The following is an 11,886-nucleotide window of genomic DNA, read 5'->3' as shown; positions in this document are numbered from 1 at the left end:
TGTAGTCAAAGGAATGAACCAAAGGTGAAATAGATGATAGGAAGGAGATGAGCTAACAGTGTGGTTCAGAAAAAGTAAAATAAAAGCCAAAAATGCAAGTCATTTATGACACTTCAAATTTGTAGTATTCTCTTTAAAAAGAAACAGTAATATTAATTCTGATTGCCCAATTTGTTTGGCCCAATATATGTAAAGTTCTATCAACTTATAATCAATACGAAAGCTAATAATGATATTTAACCAAGTATTTCATATAAAACATTTAGCAAAGAACCTGGAATATAATGAGGGTTCAATAATTCTAGCTACTGTCACTACAGTCTCCTTAAATACGTGGTAAGCTCTGTGAAGGCTGGTTGCATGTCCCCTCAGTATCTCTTAAACATACTTTTAGTTCAACCCTCCTTTAACTACATTAGTTTCCTTTGTTCAGGTATTAGTCTAACAGTTTGCTCGCTTGTGATCTTCCTCCTTTTATTCTACAATTACATTTATCTCCCTAAATCAAATATATGATTATATTAATTACCTGCTTCTAATCTTTTGATAGTTCCTCTTGATGTGAGAGTAACAACAGAATCTTTGTGCTTTGATTTATGTTTTCTTTCCTTTTTATTGTCCTTGCCCTGTTTTGAAGCCAGCAGGCAGAGGTGCTGTTTAGTCCACAGCTTCAGGGAAGACATGGCAGCAAGGGAAGAAGCAGAAATAAGCTGCTAGCTTACTGAATGTTTAAAAATACTGAATTGTTTGAAGGTCTCAAACCACTTTCTTAGAGAAAAAATGGACAATAATATTGCAATATAACCAGAATGTCTTAGAAAATATAGAATGAGAATGGAGATGTTCTTTGAGACTAAGAAGATTTTTTTAGGATGTGGGAGTGTCCAGGTGATGATGACCTGTGTATACCAGCCTAGCACTTATTAAGTGCAGGCGTCAAGATCTGGGAGCATTGTGACTATACAATGTGAAAGAGCTATTCAACTCCAGGTTTCAAAGTATCATTTCCTATGCTTATAGATTTTTGGATGAAGAATCGTGTTTCTACATTTTCATGAAGGCAGAGTAGGACCTCACTGAAGTGGCCATTGCCTGTCATTCAAGTTTATGCACTCCAAATCCTCAATCCCTTGTCTTTCACACCACCATCCATTTTTTTGCGTACTGCTCACAATGCATAAAGATTACACTGTAGTACTTAACAAAGGGATTTTGTAGCCAAACAATTTAGGCTCATATTCTAAATCTTTTACTTACAATGGAATCATCTTGGGAAAATTGTTGTGTCCTTTTAGCTAAGTGACCATGGCTCCCTTACCCTTAATTTTTCTTCTATAAAATGAATTTAGTAGTAGTATCTGCCTCACAGACTTGTGAGAATTAAATGTATTCTTGTAAATGAAGTACTCAGAGTACTAGTGCATGATATAGTGAGTACATTTTATAAGCATGTTGTTTACTACTCTATCAGTAACTTATCATTTTATTAATAATAATTGGTAAGACAATCATAATTTGTTCTTCTGTGGTTCGGAAGTTTGTGTCCTCTCCTAAGAGACCTAATCCCTTACACGATCCCATGAGTTAGTGAATCATAGACCCAAAGGAGCTGCTTCACCTTTATAGGAAACAGCTGGAAAAGTCCAACTGTGCACCAGAAAGCAGTTCTCACTATCAAATGTGCTATTGTTCTGTTCTTAAGCTTTTGTGGCTTCAGAGCTGTAATACATGCATTTCTGAGTTAAGCATGTTGGCCCGGACTTTAACGCCCAACACTTTGGAAGGCTATATCAGGAGGACTGCAATGTCTAGCTTAACCCGAGTAACTTAGTGGCTTAGAAAGACCTTGTTTCAGTTTTTAAAAAGGGCTAAATACATAGCACAGTGTGACGACCCATCGTTCCATTCTCAGTTCTTCAAAAACAAACAAACAAACAAACAAACAAACAAATAAATAGATTTCCACTTTTTTAAAATCACCTTTCATGGTATTTTGTTAGAGCATTTAAAATACATTTGAGACAGTACATTTGTCTATCATCTCCTTTAATTTATAAACTAGCTAAACTCATGGATCTCAGCATTGTAGTACAGAACTGGTCACAGTAAAAGTTCAATATATAATTAAATGAGCAGATAAATGTAAAGTGATCTCTCTTTCCCTGCCTTAGTACGGGATAGAGTCTGACTCAAAGTTTGAAACACAAGCTATTTGAGGTATGTTGGTGGTATTTCCATGTAATATATTAGACATCTTAAAGTAAGTTGTTAATTGAAGCAATATAAAGTTGTTAGATGAAGCAGATACAATCAGCAGATACCACTGCTTGCCTTCCCCTCCTCTCCTCTCCCATCTTATTCAGTTACCCACTCTTCTTGGCAGAGCTGTGGCTATACTGTTCTAAGAAGTGTGGCAGTAGCTGCAGCTCCAGGGAGTTGGTGACACATTGTGAGATCAAACCAATCTTGACTATCTAGTTCTTCTGCAAGGAATTGAATTAGGCATGCGCAGAGTAACTCTTTCTTCCCCAGTCAATGGAATCATCTGGGTTCTCATATCATGCCTGAGAAGCCATTTTCTTTTCTTTATCATCCCAAAGTCAACATGCACAGTTCAGCAGAATCAACAGAAATTCCTTACTTCATGATAATTTTAAATTTCTAAACAATTGAAAAATACATTTTTCTTTTACAACTTCTATTTAAAGAATACTAATATTCCTTATTTGCGTTGAGTTGAAATCTTCTTTTTCATTTTTTCTTTCCTTTTTGTAGTTTGGGGGAACAATCATCAACAATTCACAGTAGAATGAAAAGAAGAGGGAAGACCTATTACTCCACAAAAGGATTTTGCTTCACTTCAAGGAATTATTACTTCTGGCAAGAAGCAGCTGAGATAATTTAAATATTAAAACTATAATAATCACTTAATCTCTATATGCTGCCTATTACTGGTTAAATCTACCATATCTACTTGTTCCAGGAAATAAAATATAGAACAGAAATTGAAGTCCTCATTTATTTTATTTTAAGAATTAAATTAATTTTATGCTTCATAGATGAGTTGAACCCCTAATATTTAAGAGTGGCTGAGTTTGGTGGTAAGGGCTTAAAGGAGATAACTAAATCTAAAGTCAGAAGAGTGGGCCTAATCCTATAATATTGGTATATAAAAAGAACAAAGGATGCCAAAGTTGTGCATGGATAAAGGGAAAAAGGTCATGTGATGAGTAAGTGATGAGCTCTTCTGTGAGCAAAGGAGAGAGAGTCTTTAAGAGATATCAGAACTTAGGAATCTTTGTTTTTTTTTTTTTTTTTTTTTTTTTTTTGGTCTTTTTCTTTTTTATTGGTACCAGGGATGGAACTCACGACCACACACTTGCAAGGCAGGCACTTAGGCCGCTGAGCTAAATCCCCAGCACTAGACCTTAGGAATCTTGATCATGAACTAGCTGCCTCTAGAACAGTGAGAAAATGTGTCTGTTGTGTAAGATAGCCAGTGCATGGTATTTTGTTATAGCAGTCCTAGCAGCCTAATGTACTTCACTTAAAATTTAGGTATATTTTTTGTTTGTGATTCAATAACCTATTGATTCCATACTAAGCAGTAACTAAAGATTCCTTCTATAATGTTAAACTGAGAATGATGAATTACAAAGTAATGAAATATGTTAAAATATGTCCTTTACTAGATGTGTATTTTAATACACATGTTAAGTTTTTTCTCTCTTAAATTATCAACCAACAAAGTTAGGTTCTATAAGTAGAACTTATAAAATTAACATTTTGTTTTTATTCATAGTGTTAAAAAGTCATTAAATAATGTTATGGCTTGGGTTTAGATGGTCTCTCAAAGCCTCATGTAGTCATGGAGGTGACTGAATCTAGCATTTGTAATTGGTTCATTGTCTAACACTGGTATTGGCAGTGTGAGTGCTCCTTCCAGGGGTGGGTGCTGGCATGCAATATAAGGGAGGGAAGGAGGCATGCTTTCTCTTTTTTTGCTCTTGTCACTTGTGGGTACCAAGAACAATTGCCCCTGTACCTTGCCACCCTGCCTTGGAGCAAGTTTATTATGCCTTGAAACCTCTACAAACTGTGAGCTAAATAAACCTTTCCTTCCTTGACTTTGGGTGTCACATGTTTTGTCTCAGCAAAGAGAGAAAAGAAACCAAGACCAAATTTGGTACCAGAAGTAAGGTCATTTCTGTGACTTGTGGGAAGGGTTTTGAAAGGTTCAGAGATGTCACCTGAAAGCATAGAGCTAGAATGGCTTAGGCTACTCTGTTAGAGAGATTCTGGTCAGAGGTCAGAAGACCAGAAAACCAGTAGATATCAGGCTCAGGAGATTTCTACTGGGAAAAAAGACTAAGTTTGTTGTTGGGCTGCAGAAGATGTATGTTATGGCTTGGCAGAAAGTTTCTTTGCATTTTGTTTGTGTCCTGAGACTTTATCTGGGACAAAGATAAGTGTTGCTAATTAATCTGGTAGAAGAAATTTCAGGGCAGTCAAATGTTGAAGTGGTAGCATGGCTATTTTAAGGGGCTTTTGCTGGATTTATGTTGCAAATCAAGAACAAACCCAGTAGGACTATTCAAAACATTGTGAGTTTGACCAAGAAAAAAAACTCCAGTTAAGCTGTGGACTTCAAAGATAGAGCTGAGGAGATCTCTATTGCTGAGAAGAAACAGAAGACTACAAAAGATGGCCTGGGGGCATCAGAAGAAGCAGCGTATCTCTACTCTTTTTAGCCTCAAACCCCGGAAGTGAAAGACTTTGCTTGGAGAAGAAAGCCACAGAGTGTCATGTTCCAAAATGGTAATGGCCACACAAGGTTCCAACATGGAGGAGGCATAGAGAATTTGTTTCTCAGAATCAGGTTTAGAGTGCTCAGCAATCCAGTTACTCCATCCTGACAGCCAATAGAGAAGGAAGTCCAGCTAATGCTCCAGCTGGCAGAAGACCTTGATAGCATCCATGTGGTGTTAGTTTTAGGGATCTGCAGAATGACTGAGCATGGTGGTGAGTAGAGCTGTTCAGTTCATGGCAACTGAGAAGCAGAGCACAGGGCAATGTCAGCTAAAGATATACTGTTAAAAGTGACAGTCGCAAAGCTGGGTGTGGCACATGTCTGTAATCACAGCACTTCAAGACTAAGGAAAATAGATCACCTTGAGATTAAGGCCAATCTGGGTTACATAGTGAGTTCAAGGCCAGTCTGAACTGCTTAGTAAGGCCTGTCTCAAAAAACACAGAAAGCAAAACAAAGGCACAACCCTGGTGACTTGATCCTACCTCATAACAACACATTCAGCTATGAACATAGTGAAGTAATCTACCAATAATTACAGCATTCTCATGACTCAATCACCTCTCCAGGAAATTCTTAACCAAGCTGACAAGATTAATTGGCACAAGTAACCCTATTGTCAATGTGGTACCTAATCACACCTCTTTAAATCGCACTTAATTTCCAAATAAACAACAAACAATTCCATCTAACATGATACAGTTACCCTATATATAACTACAATGCAATAATCTCCTCCCTACAATTTCAGCAATCCTAGCATAAAAATCCCAAGTTAAATTATTCTCTAAGATTCAAGAAACATTTTTGGCTGTGAATCTCTATAAGATCAAAAACAAGTTACATACTCTGACGGTACAATGGCATTGAGTAAATATTCCCATTTCAAAAGGGAGGAATAGAGGGGAAAAATGAGTTGGACCAAAGCAAGATGGAATCCCAACAAGGTAATCATTAAGTCTGCAACTCCCTGTCTGGAATCTGGGTCACATTGTGCTGATATGCGAGTCACAAAGAGCTTGTGAAATTCCATTGTTATGGATTTGCTTGTTCATCCCCCACCATCTCCTCACTCTTTGGCTGATTTCCCAGTCCCTTTCCCCGTCAGATATCCCACATTTCTGGCATCTCCAATGTAATGATTGATTGTGTCCACTTGAGAAGCTTAGTTAAGAGAAACTTAACTAAATCAGCTCAGCAATTCCATACCCTTGGGCAGCTCATCACCTGGATGCTATAAAGGAGAAATGGTAAAGGCAAAAGGAAGGTCAGATCTGCTTCTGTTCTTTAAATGAGCTCCAGGCTTTGGCTTCAGCTTGGAAATCATCTCTTGACTCTGGTGTGTATTCTTCAGCTTCTTGAATGGATCCTTCAGCCTTCTCACATGCATTCCTCAGCCTTTCATTACCGACTGAGTATCCTGATTCAGACCTGCACAAGACATTTCATTGAGCTCCAAACCTTGGACTGAATCCTTGTGCCTCCAGTGTGCAGACACGGTCTGCTCTCTTTCTGATTCAACTTTATGGGTGACCATTGTAAGCCAATGTTGTAATTACTCATACATTTGTATGCCTTATTTTTTAAATCTGGCTCTCTAGAAAAACACTGTCTAATATATCTAAATTTCTGGGTTCTCCACTGTACCTTCCGATTCACACCCACAGCTTCAAACACCACTTCTCAAGAACATGTTGCCTAGCCTCCCAGATCTTCATTTAAAATCTGACTAGAAGCATCCATGATCCCACAGCCCTTGTATTGTGCATTCCTGAAAACAAGCATCATTTATGCAATGAATAGGTCTGTCCCTGAATCAATCAGCAGCCAGGTCCTTTTTTATTCTTGCAGCAGTAGCCTCGCAGTGCTTAGATGTCTGGGCCCAGTGAAAGGAATCTGACAGAACTAATTCTTAGGTGACCTTTTTTGAGCAGAGTACAAAGAAGCATTTTTCTTAAGGAGAAATTCATATGTTTGCACCTTTGAGTCAGTGGTAGAGTCTTGCTGATTACTGAGATGCCCTCAAGGCTTCTTTTTCTTGTCCATTTTCAAAACATTTCATGTCTTTTTAATGTACTAATCTCATCAGCCACATCTCCTTTGATTCTAACTTTGAGGTTCTTCTCCAACCAAAATTTAAGTTTTTCAACTTTCTGCCCACCCTTTGGCCTCTGGTTCTTATTATATATCTGCACAATTATCTATGCCACTGCCTACACACTGGGCTCCCTTGAAATTTCCTCCTCCTGATCAATTAGCCTGTCATTTATAAAGTCAATCTCATGCTGAGTTTTAGGGCATGGAAAAAAAGTACATATTCTTTGACAGAATGAAATGGATATTAACCTCTAGTCCAATTCCAAACAGAGTCTTCATATTATAGGCAGCTAAAGTAGATAGAGATTAATAGGCATCTAGAGATGGGCTGGACTCTGGAAAAAGTCAGTTGCAAAAAATATGATTCATGAAATTTATGACTGGAGGCAAATCTGAGGATAGCTAGGCCTGCAAGCCTCCATAAAGGTAACACCAGCTTGAGGTTATACTGTAACTAACATTGAGCCAATTAGGTTACAGATATATGTGGGTAACCAAAATATCTGGAGCCATTCTCCCATCCTCTTCAAAGAATGCCTGTGTTCTTTCTATGATTAGAACTTATAGATAAACTGAACTTATACCCTTCCTATATGACTTGCCTCCCAATTGGATCAATATTAACTAAGTGACTATACTTGAAATCTTATAAGGTGATTATAGTTTGACCCATATTGTACTCACATTGTGATTTTGCTGTATAAAATGCCCCCGATGTCTCTATGTGGCCACTCATTTGGGACACCTGGAAACTCAGGAGCTACTTTTTGCACTATTACTCCAATACTTTCCTAACGTCCTCTTTTGGTTCACAACTTCATTCCTTGATATGAAACCACAAACTTGGCATATCTGACATCTAACAAGTTGGGAGATATTTTTCCACCATGGTTTTTCTTCCTAATCTTAACCCTAATTGAAACCTCCTGAGCCTGGCCTTGATTGGCTTCATTCCTGAAAACATTCTGACATTTTAAGCTCTGATGAAAATCATTCATCAAGCTCCCGTTTAGAATATAGGGACTCTCTAAGCAACATCTACAAAACTTTGCAAACTCCTCTTATAAACCAGTTCTAAAAACTTCTAAAGCACGGGGTCATTCATAGTCACAACATAGGCCCCCTTCATTGGTACCAATACTTTGTACAGTTAACTTTATCACTGCTGGGATAATATACCCAAGACCCACACTTCGAAGGGCCAGAAGTTTCTTTTGGCTCATGATTTCAGAAGTTTCTGCTGTTAGCAGCCCCTTAGGTTCATATTGCACAGGTTTGTTTGCCTGCCAGTAGCCAGATCAAAGGAGGCCACATATTTTGGTTTAAAAAAAAAAAATTATTCAAAGCTAGCTCTGAGCTGATGGTGGGCCCTGTTTGCCTCAAATCACCGTCATCTCATCATGTACAGTGTGTAAGGGTTATAGTAAGGATCGGTGTGGAGGTGAAACACAGAGAGATAACGTAGATGTCTATACCTGTGTTACCTACCACTTTCAGCCATCTACAGTTGAAACTTCTCTTTATTTTCATCAAAAGGAGTCTAGGCTCCGGCCCCTTGTAGGTGACATCTGCATATTCTATTACTTCTTTGAGCTGGAGAAAAGAAAGGACACTTGATACATGCCAATGAAGCGAAAAGAAATTTGAAATATTATTCCTAAAAGAAAAAAGTCTAATTTTTAAAGTTCTATTTTGTAGTGCCTGTTACCAGTCCATGTTTGACGGAAACATATGGCTAAACAAAGCTACTCACTTCTGGTAGTCAGAGGCAGAGCACAGGGGAAGAGTGCCAGGGACAGAGAGACCCACCAAAGCATACCTCCAGTGACTTACCCGCCAACTGAGCTTTACCACCTGTGGGTGCATTCAGCTGTAAACATCAACGATTAGTCTGCTGATGAGTGTCACACTCCCATGATCTAAGAATCTTTCCAGGAGTCTCTTTCCAGTCAAATAAATGTACAATTAAGATTAAATGACACAACAGGATTGTACCCTAGCAGAAGGCTCTCTCTTTGGCCTCTGATTGACAAACTGGGAAGCCATGTAATATCTGTGACTGAGGAAGTAAAGTACATCAGGAGTGTAGATTCAATGAATTAGGTAAAATCTTGTAGCAGAAATCAAAGAAGGTTGTGTCTTCAGGGTCATCAAGCCTGCTCTGGACAAATGCTAAGGGAGAGTGGAAGAGCAAAACTTTCTTTTCCCTTATCTATCCTAAATTCATGCATTAGCCCCACAAAAACAACAGCAACAAAAGGTGACCATGAAAAAAGCATATATATATTTATTGTAAAATTTTTGTGACATAAGAACATTGGTTAGAAAATAAAGACATGAAAAATGCATGAATCTGTGTATTTTAAATGGTAGTTTGATGATGAATAATTATAGCGGTGTGATGGGTCAAACTCGTGTGGTCTAATAATAAACAGGGGAATTGCTAGGTCTGTTTCTTATCAACATTTTGTTTCTTTGGAGATAAGGATGTTACTTTCTTTCAATACAGAGAGGGCATCTCTCATGTGGGAATCTTACGTACTGTTTCACAGGAAGGTCAAAAATAATACCTAGGTTTATTATATGTTTCAGAATAAAAGGGTGTGGAGAATGTGTGTGGCTGAGTGTGGCTTGGCAATTTTCTCAAATTTCTTCCTTAAAATTCTAGTGTAAGGTAAGTGTGCTGAACCTCATCAGAAGCCATATAAAAACCTTAGCAATTTACAGTAATCCACTGAATCTGCCCAAGTGACTGAAGTTCATTCTTTTTAGATTGCTACATTGAGTTTTCTTAATGCATAATTGCTGCTTTGCTTCCAAGACAATACAGAACTTAAAAAGTTTGTGTGTGTGTGTGTGTGTGTGTAAATCAGAAGTAGTGGGCATTAGCGGGATTCCTGAAAACCTAGGGAAACATAAGCAAAATTTAAGCAAGGGTTAATTTTTCAGAATTTCTGGAAAATTGCATCTCATCAAACTTTTATAACTTCCCTACAGAGATGGAGAGATTTTGTCACTAGCCTCAGGTTGCAGAATGAGTCAAGGTCAAAATTAGAGGCACCCTCAGGCGTGTCAGTTTTAGATCTAGCTTCTTTCAAATCTTTTCTCAGCTCCTCACAATAATCATTATAATAACCAGCCCTAAAGACCCCTGCTGTGAAGATTCTTCCATTGAAAATTACCATAATAACCACAACAAAGGAGTATGTATTTAAAAATATTCAAATATGCCTCAGATTTTCCCAGCTCCATTAATGACTATTCCAAGGCTCAGGTAGTGGGCTGTGGAAAATATTTTTGATGTGATGATAATCTTGCTTTAAAGCAAATTTCAACCTTCACACAGCAGTGTTCCGTAAAGCAATACAGAATTACCTGGGGGTCCTGCCTTCCCAAAAGCCCAAAGGAAGACAAGAAATTTTCATTCGTGTTGTATGCATTTGTTTACAGGTGGAGAACTTATTTCTTAAGTCATTCACTAGCATTCGCATGAAAGCTTTACAATAAAAGATGAAAGTGAATTTAAGGCAAACAAAGGGAAAAACAACAACCAGGTCTGTACTTTGATCATTTTCCCAGATTCCATGAACAGCACATTTACATCCATGTATATTTTGAGGTCCCAGACTTTGTGGTTATAGGCTAACTTTTGCCACATTTTGATCTCTCTTTTATGGGACATTTTGTGTGACCAAATGTTAAGTAGCTGCAGGTCTTGTTTCCAAACCTGCTGAGTCAGCTCATTTCTGGACAAAGCTCTTTTGCTTTGATTGGCAATCACAGGAGACAGGGAGTAAGCAAGGGTAGGTGGGTGTTTTAGGTCAGTGCTGCCGAGACTGTGAAAGCTGATGTGGTTATGAATCATTATTTCTGATGCCTAATTATAGGGAGTTTTGTGTTTCATGAGTATTTTGAGGGGTTGTTTTTGCAGTGCTATCACCTTACTGAACTACTTTAATTCTTCAACCCTTGTCAACACTGAGAAGATATTACCCTTCTCTGTGGGTTAAGGAAGATACGAAGTGGAAAATGTTTATAGGGTCAATTTCACAATTTCTAACAAAGAAACTAAGAAGGTTTAGAAAAGAGATGACTGATCTCAAGATCTGAAGGATTAAGATGAGTCTCAGGGAAATGTTTACTGGGCATTAGAAGGTGTTTATTTGGAGGAAGTTCGTAGAAAGTGTACATCCTAAGAATTTGATGTGATTGTCTTATCTTGATTGAATTAAGTCCCTTAAAATATTGTATGCTTGGAATTACCACTGTTTCAAAGGCTCATAAATCAAATTATCTCCTTGAATATTAGACTATTAAATAAAAATGGAAGAGAGGCCCATATTAAGCCTACTTGCAAAGAATCATTGTATTGCTAATCAAACCAAATTATGTGCAAATTTTATATGAAAATAATGGTTTTGAAAGAAACATAACATTTATTTAATTTGATTAACAAATTTAAAAGTTTCTGCAGCAGAAACAGAGTTCTAACATCTCTGTGGTGATAAGAAAATAATTCTGAAATAAGATTAAACACAAAATGTTCAAAGATGGAAGGGGTAAAGATGGAGCAGATCAATTAGTAAAAGTCCACACGCCTAAGAGAGAGAGAGAGAGAGAGAGAGAGAGAGAGAGAGAGAGAGAGAAACCTGCACCTCTCCCAAAGCCTCCTCTGTCTGTGTAGCCCTGCCCCTCTCATCAGTAGCCAATGTTGATTCATTGTAGTATCTGCCTTCTTTATTTAAATTTGCATTACAAAATTACAAAGTACTCTTGTTTTTAAATAGGGATAGGGAAACATTTTTCCAGTTGCTACCAAACTTTGCTGCTGGTGGCTAAATGAATTTATCCAAGCATCATTTTTTCCCCTGATTGGTGTTTGCTATGTGTCAATAATATCTTTCATTCCAGAAATCTCTTTGACTCAAGAATTTTTATTTAACGTGGCTTATAGCAATAAATATTTATTTCTACGTTGC

The sequence above is a fragment of the Cavia porcellus genome, unplaced genomic scaffold (assembly GCF_034190915.1).
Source record: "Cavia porcellus strain 051 isolate PalLab524CR breed Dunkin Hartley unplaced genomic scaffold, mCavPor4.1 scaffold_15, whole genome shotgun sequence".
NCBI classification, from domain to species: Eukaryota; Metazoa; Chordata; class Mammalia; order Rodentia; family Caviidae; genus Cavia; species Cavia porcellus.
Note: the sequence above shows the minus strand (reverse complement) of the source record.